We start from the raw sequence: 12,413 nt of genomic DNA, 5'->3' as shown, positions 1-12,413 counted from the left end.
GCTCAGGGGTGGGGAGGGTAGCTTTTCTTTAAGTTTGTGACGGTAAAAGAATGGGCTTGTTTTCACAATTTCTGGAGGCACCTTTTGACAAATCCAGTAAGAAATTTATAGTTATCTGTGCGTTTCTCTCCAGAATGGGATTCTGTGAGCCAGGCTGAGTAAATTGAGTGTGATCAGCCGATTTTTGACTGAATTTTAGGCGTTTGGCCCTTGATGTCTGAGCGAATTTGCTAAAAGGTAGCTACTGGAGTTTTCGCTTGAGCACGGGCGCAGCCCATGTTCAAGCCATTGTGGCCCCTGAAAATTGAGGGGGCTTGCCGTCAAGGCCTGCTTTGCCAAACAGCCCAGGGACAGTTCTAACTGTGAGTTGTGTGTCAAAAGCACAGGGCTGGGGGGAGGGTTGGTGCTTTGAGACTTTAACTGCAGTTAGAGTTTGTGGCCTTGTTAAGTCAGACCTTACACTGTAGCATGTCTTCATTGGCAATTTTTCCTGGACTAGTCTAGGCTTCAATGATAGTTTGCTTTTGATCACCAATTAGAGTGAACCCACACTGTGGTGTGGGTAGGTGATTGTTGGTTGTCTGACCAAAGCACAGGGGTGGGGAGGGTAGCTTTTCTTTAAGTTTGTGACGGTAAAAGAATGGGCTTGTTTTCACAATTTCTGCAGGCACCTTTTGACAAATCCAGTTAGAAATTTATAGTTATCCGTGCGTTTCTCTCCAGAATGGGATTCTGTGAGCCAGGCTGAGTAAATTGAGTGTGATCAGCCGATTTTTGACTGAATTTTAGGCGTTTGGCCCTTGATATCTGAGCGAATTTGCTAAAAGGTAGCTACTGGAGTTTTCGCTTGAGCACAGGCGCAGCCCGTGTTCAAGCCATTCTGGTCTCTCAAAATTGAGGGGGCTTGTCGTCAAGGCCTGCTTTCCCAAACAGCCCAGGGACAGTTCTAACTGTGAGTTGTGTGTCAAAAGCACAGGGCCGGGGGGGGGGGGGGGGGCCCTTTTGACAAATCCAGTTAGATATATATATATATATACATATATATATATATAACTAACTGCGGACAGTACTGTTTCGGCCTTCTGGGCCTCATCAGTGCAGTGCTGATGTCTGGGATGGAGGTTAAGCTTATAAAGCCACCCCAATATATATATATATATATATATATATATATATATATATATATCTAACTGGATTTGTCAAAAGGTGCCTGCAGAAATTGTGAAAACAAGCCAATTCTGCTACTGTCATAGACTTAAAGAAAAGCCACCCTCCCCACCCCTGTGCTTTGGTCAGACAACCAACAATCACCTACCCACACCACAGTGTGGGTTCACTCTAATTGGTGATCAAAAGCAAACTTTCATTGAAGCCTAGACTAGTCCAGGAAAAATTGCCAATGAAGACATGCTACAGTGTAAAGTCTGACTTCACAATGCCACATACTCTAACTGCAGTTAAAGCCTCAAAGCAGCAACCCCCCCAGCCCTGTGCGTTTGACACACAACTCACAGTTAGAACTGTCCCTGGGCTGTTTGGCAAAGCAGGCCTTGACGGCAAGCCCCCTCAATTTTGAGAGGCCAGAATGGCTTGAACACGGGCTGCGCCCGTGCTCAAGCGAAAACTCCAGTAGCTGCCTTTTAGCAAATTCGCTCAGATATCAAGGGCCAAACGCCTAAAATTCAGTCAAAAATGGGCTGATCACACTCGATTTACTCAGCCTGGCTCACAGAATGCCATTCTGGAGAGAAACGCACAGATAACTATAAATTTCTAACTGGATTTGTCAAAAGGTGCCGGCAGAAATTGTGAAAACAAGCCAATTCTGCTACCGTCACAGACTTAAAGAAAAGCCACCATCCCCACCCCTGTGCTTTGGTCAGACAACCAACAATCACCTACCCACACCACAGTGTGGGTTCACTCTAATTGGTGATCAAAAGCAAACTATCATTGAAGCCTAGACTAGTCCAGGAAAAATTGCCAATGAAGACATGCTACAGTGTAAAGTCTGACTTAACAAGGCCACAAACTCTAACTGCAGTTAAAGCCTCAAAGCAGCAACCCCCCCAGCCCTGTGCGTTTGACACACAACTCACAGTTAGAACTGTCCCTGGGCTGTTTGGCAAAGCAGGCCTTGACGGTAAGCCCCCTCAATTTTGAGAGGCCAGAATGGCTTGAACACGGGCTGCGCCCTTGCTCAAGCGAAAACTCCAGTAGCTACCTCTTAGCAAATTCGCTCAGATATCAAGGGCCAAACGCCTAAAATTCAGTCAAAAATGGGCTAATGAGACTCGATTTACTCAGCCTGGCTCACAGAATGCCATTCTGGAGAGAAACGCACAGATAACTATAAATTTCTAACTGGATTTGTCAAAAGGTGCCTGCAGAAATTGTGAAAACAAGCCAATTCTGCTACTGTCACAGACTTAAAGAAAAGCCACCCTCCCCACCCCTGTGCTTTGGTCAGACAACCAACAATCACCTACCCACACCAGAGTGTGGGTTCACTCTAACTGGTGATCAAAAGCAAACTATCATTGAAGCCTAGACTAGTCCAGGAAAAATTGCCAATGAAGACATGCTACAGTGTAAAGTCTGACTTAACAAGGCCACAAACTCTAACTGCAGTTAAAGCCTCAAAGCAGAAACCCCCCCAGGCCTGTGCGTTTGACACACAACTCACAGTTAGAACTGTCCCTGGGCTGTTTGGCAAAGCAGGCCTTGACGGCAAGCCCCCTCAATTTCGAGAGGCCAGAATGGCTTGAACACGGGCTGCGCCTGTGCTCAAGCGAAAACTCCAGTAGCTACCTTTCAGCAAACTCGCTCAGATATATATATATATATATATATATATATATATATATATATATATATATATATATCTAGCTGATCTTATGAAAACCGGGTCCTTCCCAGGTATCTTAATTTGTCTTTAAATTAGACTAGAATAGCTGGGATGGTTATATTTTGTCAGTAACTAGACTCTAACCTTTCCATTGACAACATCTTTTAATTTAAGAAGTCAGTGTCGTTGCTATTTGGCAACTTGTGACTAATGGACCTGGAAATTTCAACAAAAAATGTATATGTGTGAGAAAAAGGCTAATATCATCAGCCATTAAGGCAGTTAAGGCCATTAATATGTCTGCTATATTTCGAACTAATCTTTCAAACTTCACTAAGGTGACTTCAGAAGAAGTAATATTTCATATCCCATGAAAGACTTATTGCCTTACCCAACACCTGGAGATTTCCTTCCCTCACCCTCCCATAGAGAGGTCTAGTGACTTGTTTTGGCTATGGACTAACACCTCATACTTGTTAGAGTTGCATGCGACAAGCCATGACGCAGCCCCCCCTAGAAATTTAAAGCTCACCGTCAGTGCAACTGCTGCCAAAGGCAGCAGTTGCACTTTGTTTTTTGCAGCCAAGTTTGACCTTGTTTTCAGAACTTCAGCTATATATCTCACATAAATCCAACAACTTGTTTTATTAATGGATATCTTTAACTGTATTTGAGACCCTATAGGTCATCATTTACTTCCCTCACCCTCCCATAGAGAGGTCTAGTGACTTGTTTTGGCTATGGACTAACACCTCATACTTGTTAGAGTTGCATGCGACAAGCCATGACGCAGCCCCCCCTAGGAATTTAAAGCTCACCGTCAGTGCAACTGCTGCCAAAGGCAGCAGTTGCACTTTGGATTTTGCAGCCAAGTTTGACCTTGTTTTCAAAACTTCAGCTATATATCTCACATAAATCCAACATATTGTTTTATCAATGGATATATCTTTAACTGAAATCAATTGTCTCACATAAATTCAAGAAATTATTAAACAATGCTCATCTTTATGTTGCCTATGCTGCCAAACTTTACTTTCAAACACTGACGTTATTTGTCAAACCAAAGTGCTTGCATTTCCTCAAATCAATTATCTCACATAAATCCAACAACTTGTTTTATCAATGGATATCTTTAACTGTATTTGAGACCCTATAGGTCATCATTTACTTCCCTCACCCTCCCATAAAGAGGTCTAGTGACTTGTTTTGGCTATGGACTAACACCTCATACTTGTTAGAGTTGCATGCGACAAGCCATGACGCAGCCCCCCCTAGGAATTTAAAGCTCACCGTCAGTGCAACTGCTGCCAAAGGCAGCAGTTGCACTTTGGATTTTGCAGCCAAGTTTGACCTTGTTTTCAAAACTTCAGCTATATATCTCACATAAATCCAACAACTTGTTTTATTAATGGATATCTTTAACTGTATTTGAGACCCTATAGGTCATCATTTACTTCCCTCACCCTCCCATAGAGAGGTCTAGTGACTTGTTTTGGCTATGGACTAACACCTCATACTTGTTAGAGTTGCATGCGACAAGCCATGACGCAGCCCCCCCTAGGAATTTAAAGCTCACTGTCAGTGCAACTGCTGCCAAAGGCAGCAGTTGCACTTTGGATTTTGCAGCCAAGTTTGACCTTGTTTTCAAAACTTCAGCTATATATCTCACATAAATCCAACATATTGTTTTATCAATGGATATATCTTTAACTGAAATCAATTGTCTCACATAAATTCAAGAAATTATTAAACAATGCTCATCTTTATGTTGCCTATGCTGCCAAACTTTACTTTCAAACACTGACGTTATTTGTCAAACCAAAGTGCTTGCATTTCCTCAAATCAATTATCTCACATAAATCCAACAACTTGTTTTATCAATGGATATCTTTAACTGTATTTGAGACCCTATAGGTCATCATTTACTTCCCTCACCCTCCCATAAAGAGGTCTAGTGACTTGTTTTGGCTATGGACTAACACCTCATACTTGTTAGAGTTGCATGCGACAAGCCATGACGCAGCCCCCCCTAGGAATTTAAAGCTCACCGTCAGTGCAACTGCTGCCAAAGGCAGCAGTTGCACTTTGGATTTTGCAGCCAAGTTTGACCTTGTTTTCAAAACTTCAGCTATATATCTCACATAAATCCAACAACTTGTTTTATCAATGGATATCTTTAACTGTATTTGAGACCCTATAGGTCATCATTTACTTCCCTCACCCTCCCATAGAGAGGTCTAGTGACTTGTTTTGGCTATGGACTAACACCTCATACTTGTTAGAGTTGCATGCGACAAGCCATGACGCAGCCCCCCCTAGGAATTTAAAGCTCACCGTCAGTGCAACTGCTGCCAAAGGCAGCAGTTGCACTTTGGATTTTGCAGCCAAGTTTGACCTTGTTTTCAAAACTTCAGCTATATATCTCACATAAATCCAACATATTGTTTTATCAATGGATATATCTTTAACTTGAAATCAATTGTCTCACATAAATTCAAGAAATTATTAAACAATGCTCATCTTTATGTTGCCTATGCTGCCAAACTTTACTTTCAAACACTGACGTTATTTGTCAAACCAAAGTGCTTGCATTTCCTCAAATCAATTATCTCACATAAATCCAACAACTTGTTTTATCAATGGATATCTTTAACTGTATTTGAGACCCTATAGGTCATCATTTACTTCCCTCACCCTCCCATAGAGAGGTCTAGTGACTTGTTTTGGCTATGGACTAACACCTCATACTTGTTAGAGTTGCATGCGACAAGCCATGACGCAGCCCCCCCTAGGAATTTAAAGCTCACCGTCAGTGCAACTGCTGCCAAAGGCAGCAGTTGCACTTTGGATTTTGCAGCCAAGTTTGACCTTGTTTTCAAAACTTCAGCTATATATCTCACATAAATCCAACAACTTGTTTTATCAATGGATATCTTTAACTGTATTTGAGACCCTATAGGTCATCATTTACTTCCCTCACCCTCCCATAGAGAGGTCTAGTGACTTGTTTTGGCTATGGACTAACACCTCATACTTGTTAGAGTTGCATGCGACAAGCCATGACGCAGCCCCCCCTAGGAATTTAAAGCTCACCGTCAGTGCAACTGCTGCCAAAGGCAGCAGTTGCACTTTGGATTTTGCAGCCAAGTTTGACCTTGTTTTCAAAACTTCAGCTATATATCTCACATAAATCCAACATATTGTTTTATCAATGGATATATCTTTAACTTGAAATCAATTGTCTCACATAAATTCAAGAAATTATTAAACAATGCTCATCTTTATGTTGCCTATGCTGCCAAACTTTACTTTCAAACACTGACGTTATTTGTCAAACCAAAGTGCTTGCATTTCCTCAAAGCAATTATCTCACATAAATCCAACAACTTGTTTTATCAATGGATATCTTTAACTGTATTTGAGACCCTATAGGTCATCATTTACTTCCCTCACCCTCCCATAGAGAGGTCTAGTGACTTGTTTTGGCTATGGACTAACACCTCATACTTGTTAGAGTTGCATGCGACAAGCCATGACGCAGCCCCCCCTAGGAATTTAAAGCTCACCGTCAGTGCAACTGCTGCCAAAGGCAGCAGTTGCACTTTGGATTTTGCAGCCAAGTTTGACCTTGTTTTCAAAACTTCAGCTATATATCTCACATAAATCCAACAACTTGTTTTATCAATGGATATCTTTAACTGTATTTGAGACCCTATAGGTCATCATTTACTTCCCTCACCCTCCCATAGAGAGGTCTAGTGACTTGTTTTGGCTATGGACTAACACCTCATACTTGTTAGAGTTGCATGCGACAAGCCATGACGCAGCCCCCCCTAGGAATTTAAAGCTCACTGTCAGTGCAACTGCTGCCAAAGGCAGCAGTTGCACTTTGGATTTTGCAGCCAAGTTTGACCTTGTTTTCAAAACTTCAGCTATATATCTCACATAAATCCAACATATTGTTTTATCAATGGATATATCTTTAACTGAAATCAATTGTCTCACATAAATTCAAGAAATTATTAAACAATGCTCATCTTTATGTTGCCTATGCTGCCAAATTTTACTTTCAAACACTGACGTTATTTGTCAAACCAAAGTGCTTGCATTTCCTCAAATCAATTATCTCACATAAATCCAACAACTTGTTTTATCAATGGATATCTTTAACTGTATTTGAGACCCTATAGGTCATCATTTACTTCCCTCACCCTCCCATAGAGAGGTCTAGTGACTTGTTTTGGCTATGGACTAACACCTCATACTTGTTAGAGTTGCATGCGACAAGCCATGACGCAGCCCCCCCTAGGAATTTAAAGCTCACCGTCAGTGCAACTGCTGCCAAAGGCAGCAGTTGCACTTTGGATTTTGCAGCCAAGTTTGACCTTGTTTTCAAAACTTCAGCTATATATCTCACATAAATCCAACATATTGTTTTATCAATGGATATATCTTTAACTGAAATCAATTGTCTCACATAAATTCAAGAAATTATTAAACAATGCTCATCTTTATGTTGCCTATGCTGCCAAATTTTACTTTTAAACACTGACGTTATTTGTCAAACCAAAGTGCTTGCATTTCCTCAAATCAATTATCTCACATAAATCCAACATATTGTTTTATCAATGGATATATCTTTAACTGAAATCAATTGTCTCACATAAATTCAAGAAATTATTAAACAATGCTCATCTTTATGTTGCCTATGCTGCCAAATTTTACTTTTAAACACTGACGTTATTTGTCAGACCAAAGTGCTTGCATTTCCTCAAATCATCTAGCTGATCTTATGAAAACCGGGTCCTTCCCAGGTATCTTAATTTGTCTTTAAATTAGACTAGAATAGCTGGGATGGTTATATTTTGTCAGTAACTAGACTCTAACCTTTCCATTGACAACATCTTTTAATTTAAGAAGTCAGTGTCATTGCTATTTGGCAACTTGTGACTAATGGACCTGGAAATTTTAACAAAAAATGTATATGTGTGAGAAAAAGGCTAATATCATCAGCCATTAAGGCAGTTAAGGCCATTAATATGTCTGCTATATTTCGAACTAATCTTTCAAACTTCACTAAGGTGACTTCAGAAGAAGTAATATTTCATATCCCATGAAAGACTTATTGCCTTACCCAACACCTGGAGATTTACTTCCCTCACCCTCCCATAGAGAGGTCTAGCGACTTGTTTTGGCTATGGACTAACACCTCATACTTGTTAGAGTTGCATGCGACAAGCCATGACGCAGCCCCCCCTAGAAATTTAAAGCTCACCGTCAGTGCAACTGCTGCCAAAGGCAGCAGTTGCACTTTGTTTTTTGCAGCCAAGTTTGACCTTGTTTTCAGAACTTCAGCTATATATCTCACATAAATCCAACAACTTGTTTTATTAATGGATATCTTTAACTGTATTTGAGACCCTATAGGTCAACCTTTACTTCCCTCACCCTCCCATAGAGAGGTCTAGTGACTTGTTTTGGCTATGGACTAACACCTCATACTTGTTAGAGTTGCATGCGACAAGCCATGACGCAGCCCCCCCTAGGAATTTAAAGCTCACCGTCAGTGCAACTGCTGCCAAAGGCAGCAGTTGCACTTTGGATTTTGCAGCCAAGTTTGACCTTGTTTTCAAAACTTCAGCTATATATCTCACATAAATCCAACATATTGTTTTATCAATGGATATATCTTTAACTGAAATCAATTGTCTCAAATAAATTCAAGAAATTATTAAACAATGCTCATCTTTATGTTGCCTATGCTGCCAAATTTTACTTTCAAACACTGACGTTATTTGTCAAACCAAAGTGCTTGCATTTCCTCAAATCAATTATCTCACATAAATCCAACAACTTGTTTTATCAATGGATATCTTTAACTGTATTTGAGACCCTATAGGTCATCATTTACTTCCCTCACCCTCCCATAGAGAGGTCTAGTGACTTGTTTTGGCTATGGACTAACACCTCATACTTGTTAGAGTTGCATGCGACAAGCCATGACGCAGCCCCCCCTAGGAATTTAAAGCTCACCGTCAGTGCAACTGCTGCCAAAGGCAGCAGTTGCACTTTGGATTTTGCAGCCAAGTTTGACCTTGTTTTCAAAACTTCAGCTATATATCTCACATAAATCCAACATATTGTTTTATCAATGGATATATCTTTAACTGAAATCAATTGTCTCAAATAAATTCAAGAAATTATTAAACAATGCTCATCTTTATGTTGCCTATGCTGCCAAATTTTACTTTCAAACACTGACGTTATTTGTCAAACCAAAGTGCTTGCATTTCCTCAAATCAATTATCTCACATAAATCCAACAACTTGTTTTATCAATGGATATCTTTAACTGTATTTGAGACCCTATAGGTCATCATTTACTTCCCTCACCCTCCCATAGAGAGGTCTAGTGACTTGTTTTGACTATGGACTAACACCTCATACTTGTTAGAGTTGCATGCGACAAGCCATGACGCAGCCCCCCCTAGGAATTTAAAGCTCACCGTCAGTGCAACTGCTGCCAAAGGCAGCAGTTGCACTTTGGATTTTGCAGCCAAGTTTGACCTTGTTTTCAAAACGTCATAAATATATATATATATATATATATATATATATATAGGCTGAATGGCGGGGTTGGTTCAGTGGCCGAGTGGTAAGGCATCTGACCGGTAACCAGGAGACCCGGGTTCGATTCCCGGCTGAACACATTTTCACTCATTTCCTTTGTTGTATCGATTTCTGTTCCCATCCTACACTACTAATTAATACTTGTCAGAAATCACTGTGAATCGCCTTCTGAAGGGAATAGGTTGCTTATCCAAAGGTAAATGAGGCAGTTAGTTGTTGTTATTTCCCCGCTCAAACTTACACATTCATTTCATATATAGGGGGAAATTTACTGTGAATCGCTGATCAACTTGAGCATAGTGACGCGATCCTCACTGCAGAAAATGTGCGATTCTCCTCAGAGCTTGCCATTTAAAGGTCCTTCCAATTCGGCTGAATGGCGGGGTTGGTTCAGTGGCCGAGTGGTAAGGCATCTGACCGGTAACCAGGAGACCCGGGTTCGATTCCCGGCTGAACACATTTTCACTCATTTCCTTTGTTGTATCGATTTCTGTTCCCATCCTACACTACTAATTAATACTTGTCAGAAATCACTGTGAATCGCCTTCTGAAGGGAATAGGTTGGTGATCCAAAGGTAAATGAGGCAGTTAGTTGTTGTTATTTCCCCGCTCAAACTTACACATTCATTTCATATATAGGGGGAAATTTACTGTGAATCGCTGATCAACTTGAGCATAGTGACGCGATCCTCACTGCAGAAAATGTGCGATTCTCCTCAGAGCTTGCCATTTAAAGGTCCTTCCAATTCGGCTGAATGGCGGGGTTGGTTCAGTGGCCGAGTGGTAAGGCATCTGACCGGTAACCAGGAGACCCGGGTTCGATTCCCGGCTGAACACATTTTCACTCATTTCCTTTGTTGTATCGATTTCTGTTCCCATCCTACACTACTAATTAATACTTGTCAGAAATCACTGTGAATCGCCTTCTGAAGGGAATAGGTTGGTGATCCAAAGGTAAATGAGGCAGTTAGTTGTTGTTATTTCCCCGCTCAAACTTACACATTCATTTCATATATAGGGGGAAATTTACTGTGAATCGCTGATCAACTTGAGCATAGTGACGCGATCCTCACTGCAGAAAATGTGCGATTCTCCTCAGAGCTTGCCATTTAAAGGTCCTTCCAATTCGGCTGAATGGCCGGGTTGGTTCAGTGGCCGAGTGGTAAGGCATCTGACCGGTAACCAGGAGACCCGGGTTCGATTCCCGGCTGAACACATTTTCACTCATTTCCTTTGTTGTATCGATTTCTGTTCCCATCCTACACTACTAATTAATACTTGTCAGAAATCACTGTGAATCGCCTTCTGAAGGGAATAGGTTGGTGATCCAAAGGTAAATGAGGCAGTTAGTTGTTGTTATTTCCCCGCTCAAACTTACACATTCATTTCATATATAGGGGGAAATTTACTGTGAATCGCTGATCAACTTGAGCATAGTGACGCGATCCTCACTGCAGAAAATGTGCGATTCTCCTCAGAGCTTGCCATTTAAAGGTCCTTCCAATTCGGCTGAATGGCGGGGTTGGTTCAGTGGCCGAGTGGTAAGGCATCTGACCGGTAACCAGGAGACCCGGGTTCGATTCCCGGCTGAACACATTTTCACTCATTTCCTTTGTTGTATCGATTTCTGTTCCCATCCTACACTACTAATTAATACTTGTCAGAAATCACTGTGAATCGCCTTCTGAAGGGAATAGGTTGCTTATCCAAAGGTAAATGAGGCAGTTAGTTGTTGTTATTTCCCCGCTCAAACTTACACATTTATTTCATATATAGGGGGAAATTTACTGTGAATCGCTGATCAACTTGAGCATAGTGACGCGATCCTCACTGCAGAAAATGTGCGATTCTCCTCAGAGCTTGCCATTTAAAGGTCCTTCCAATTCGGCTGAATGGCGGGGTTGGTTCAGTGGCCGAGTGGTAAGGCATCTGACCGGTAACCAGGAGACCCGGGTTCGATTCCCGGCTGAACACATTTTCACTCATTTCCTTTGTTGTATCGATTTCTGTTCCCATCCTACACTACTAATTATATATATATATATATATATATATATATATATATATATATATAGGAAGAATGAAAAAATGAGTCGCTGGCGAACTTCTCACAGGTCTGGTATATTATAATTTCGTGTAAACGTTTCGCCCTTCGGGCTTCTTCAGTACACGCTAAAAACTAAAAACTAAAAATACCTGGTACAACTGAACTTGCGCTATTTATACAAAACTATGAACCAAAAGGTGTAAAATGTTTAAAATTACAAAAAAAATTATAAAAAATCACAATAATATGTTATGTAATACGTGCGGTTGGAATAAATCGAGTGGACAATAAGTGAGATAAGAAATAGTTAGCTCTATTCCGAAAAAGGCGTTAATCACCAGACATCGAAACTAATAATTTAAAATAAACAACAGGACTTAGTAAATCATGCAATCAGGTGGCGAAATGATGAGCCCAGGGCCTCTACGAAGTAATAGAATCCCTGAACAGGGCCTGTGAGAATGCCGATCTGCACGGCGTAACCGGAAAAAAAGCCCAACTGGTTGCACAATTACTCCAGTGAATGATTAATTAAACCTTATTCTATTTTTGGAATTAAACTCGGATCTTTTGTTCAAGCCGTAAGGTTGGAGGGTGCATAACTGTGCGCACCAAAAAGCCTCTCTTTTAAGTAAAACCTTGTCCATATCATCAGTAGTGTCATTAACAATTTTTTCAATAACAATGAACTCAAAGTCAGACATGTGATGTTCTTTTCTATTGAAATGGACGGCCAATTCACACGTGGCCTTGTTGGTCAACATAGCCGATTTGTGATTACGAAATCTGACCTTGAATTCATTCGATGTTGAACCTACGTATTGAATCTTGCATGTTTTACAGGTGACTAAATAGATGACATTCTTCGACCTACAATGTACATTCTGTC

The 12,413-nt window shown here is 40.8% G+C and overlaps 1 protein-coding gene and 6 non-coding genes across 7 annotated transcripts in view; all 7 read left to right on the top strand.

The window, feature by feature from the left end:
• Positions 1-12,413, top strand: part of LOC138028822 (single-stranded DNA-binding protein 3-like) — a 416,845-nt gene that overhangs the window by 243,456 nt on the left and 160,976 nt on the right. The window lies entirely within an intron of this gene.
• Positions 9,486-9,557, top strand: Trnat-ggu (transfer RNA threonine (anticodon GGU)). The gene has a single exon. It is a non-coding gene; the product is annotated as a tRNA-Thr (tRNA).
• Positions 9,865-9,936, top strand: Trnat-ggu (transfer RNA threonine (anticodon GGU)). Its single transcript has one exon. It is a non-coding gene; the product is annotated as a tRNA-Thr (tRNA).
• Positions 10,244-10,315, top strand: Trnat-ggu (transfer RNA threonine (anticodon GGU)). Its single transcript has one exon. It is a non-coding gene; the product is annotated as a tRNA-Thr (tRNA).
• On the top strand, positions 10,623-10,694 carry Trnat-ggu (transfer RNA threonine (anticodon GGU)). Its single transcript has one exon. It is a non-coding gene; the product is annotated as a tRNA-Thr (tRNA).
• Trnat-ggu (transfer RNA threonine (anticodon GGU)) lies at positions 11,002-11,073 on the top strand. The gene has a single exon. It is a non-coding gene; the product is annotated as a tRNA-Thr (tRNA).
• On the top strand, positions 11,381-11,452 carry Trnat-ggu (transfer RNA threonine (anticodon GGU)). The gene has a single exon. It is a non-coding gene; the product is annotated as a tRNA-Thr (tRNA).

This window comes from Montipora capricornis, chromosome 13 (genome assembly GCF_036669925.1).
Source record: "Montipora capricornis isolate CH-2021 chromosome 13, ASM3666992v2, whole genome shotgun sequence".
Lineage (NCBI taxonomy): Eukaryota > Metazoa > Cnidaria > Anthozoa > Scleractinia > Acroporidae > Montipora > Montipora capricornis.
Note: the sequence above shows the minus strand (reverse complement) of the source record. Positions and strands in the feature narration are given on the sequence as shown.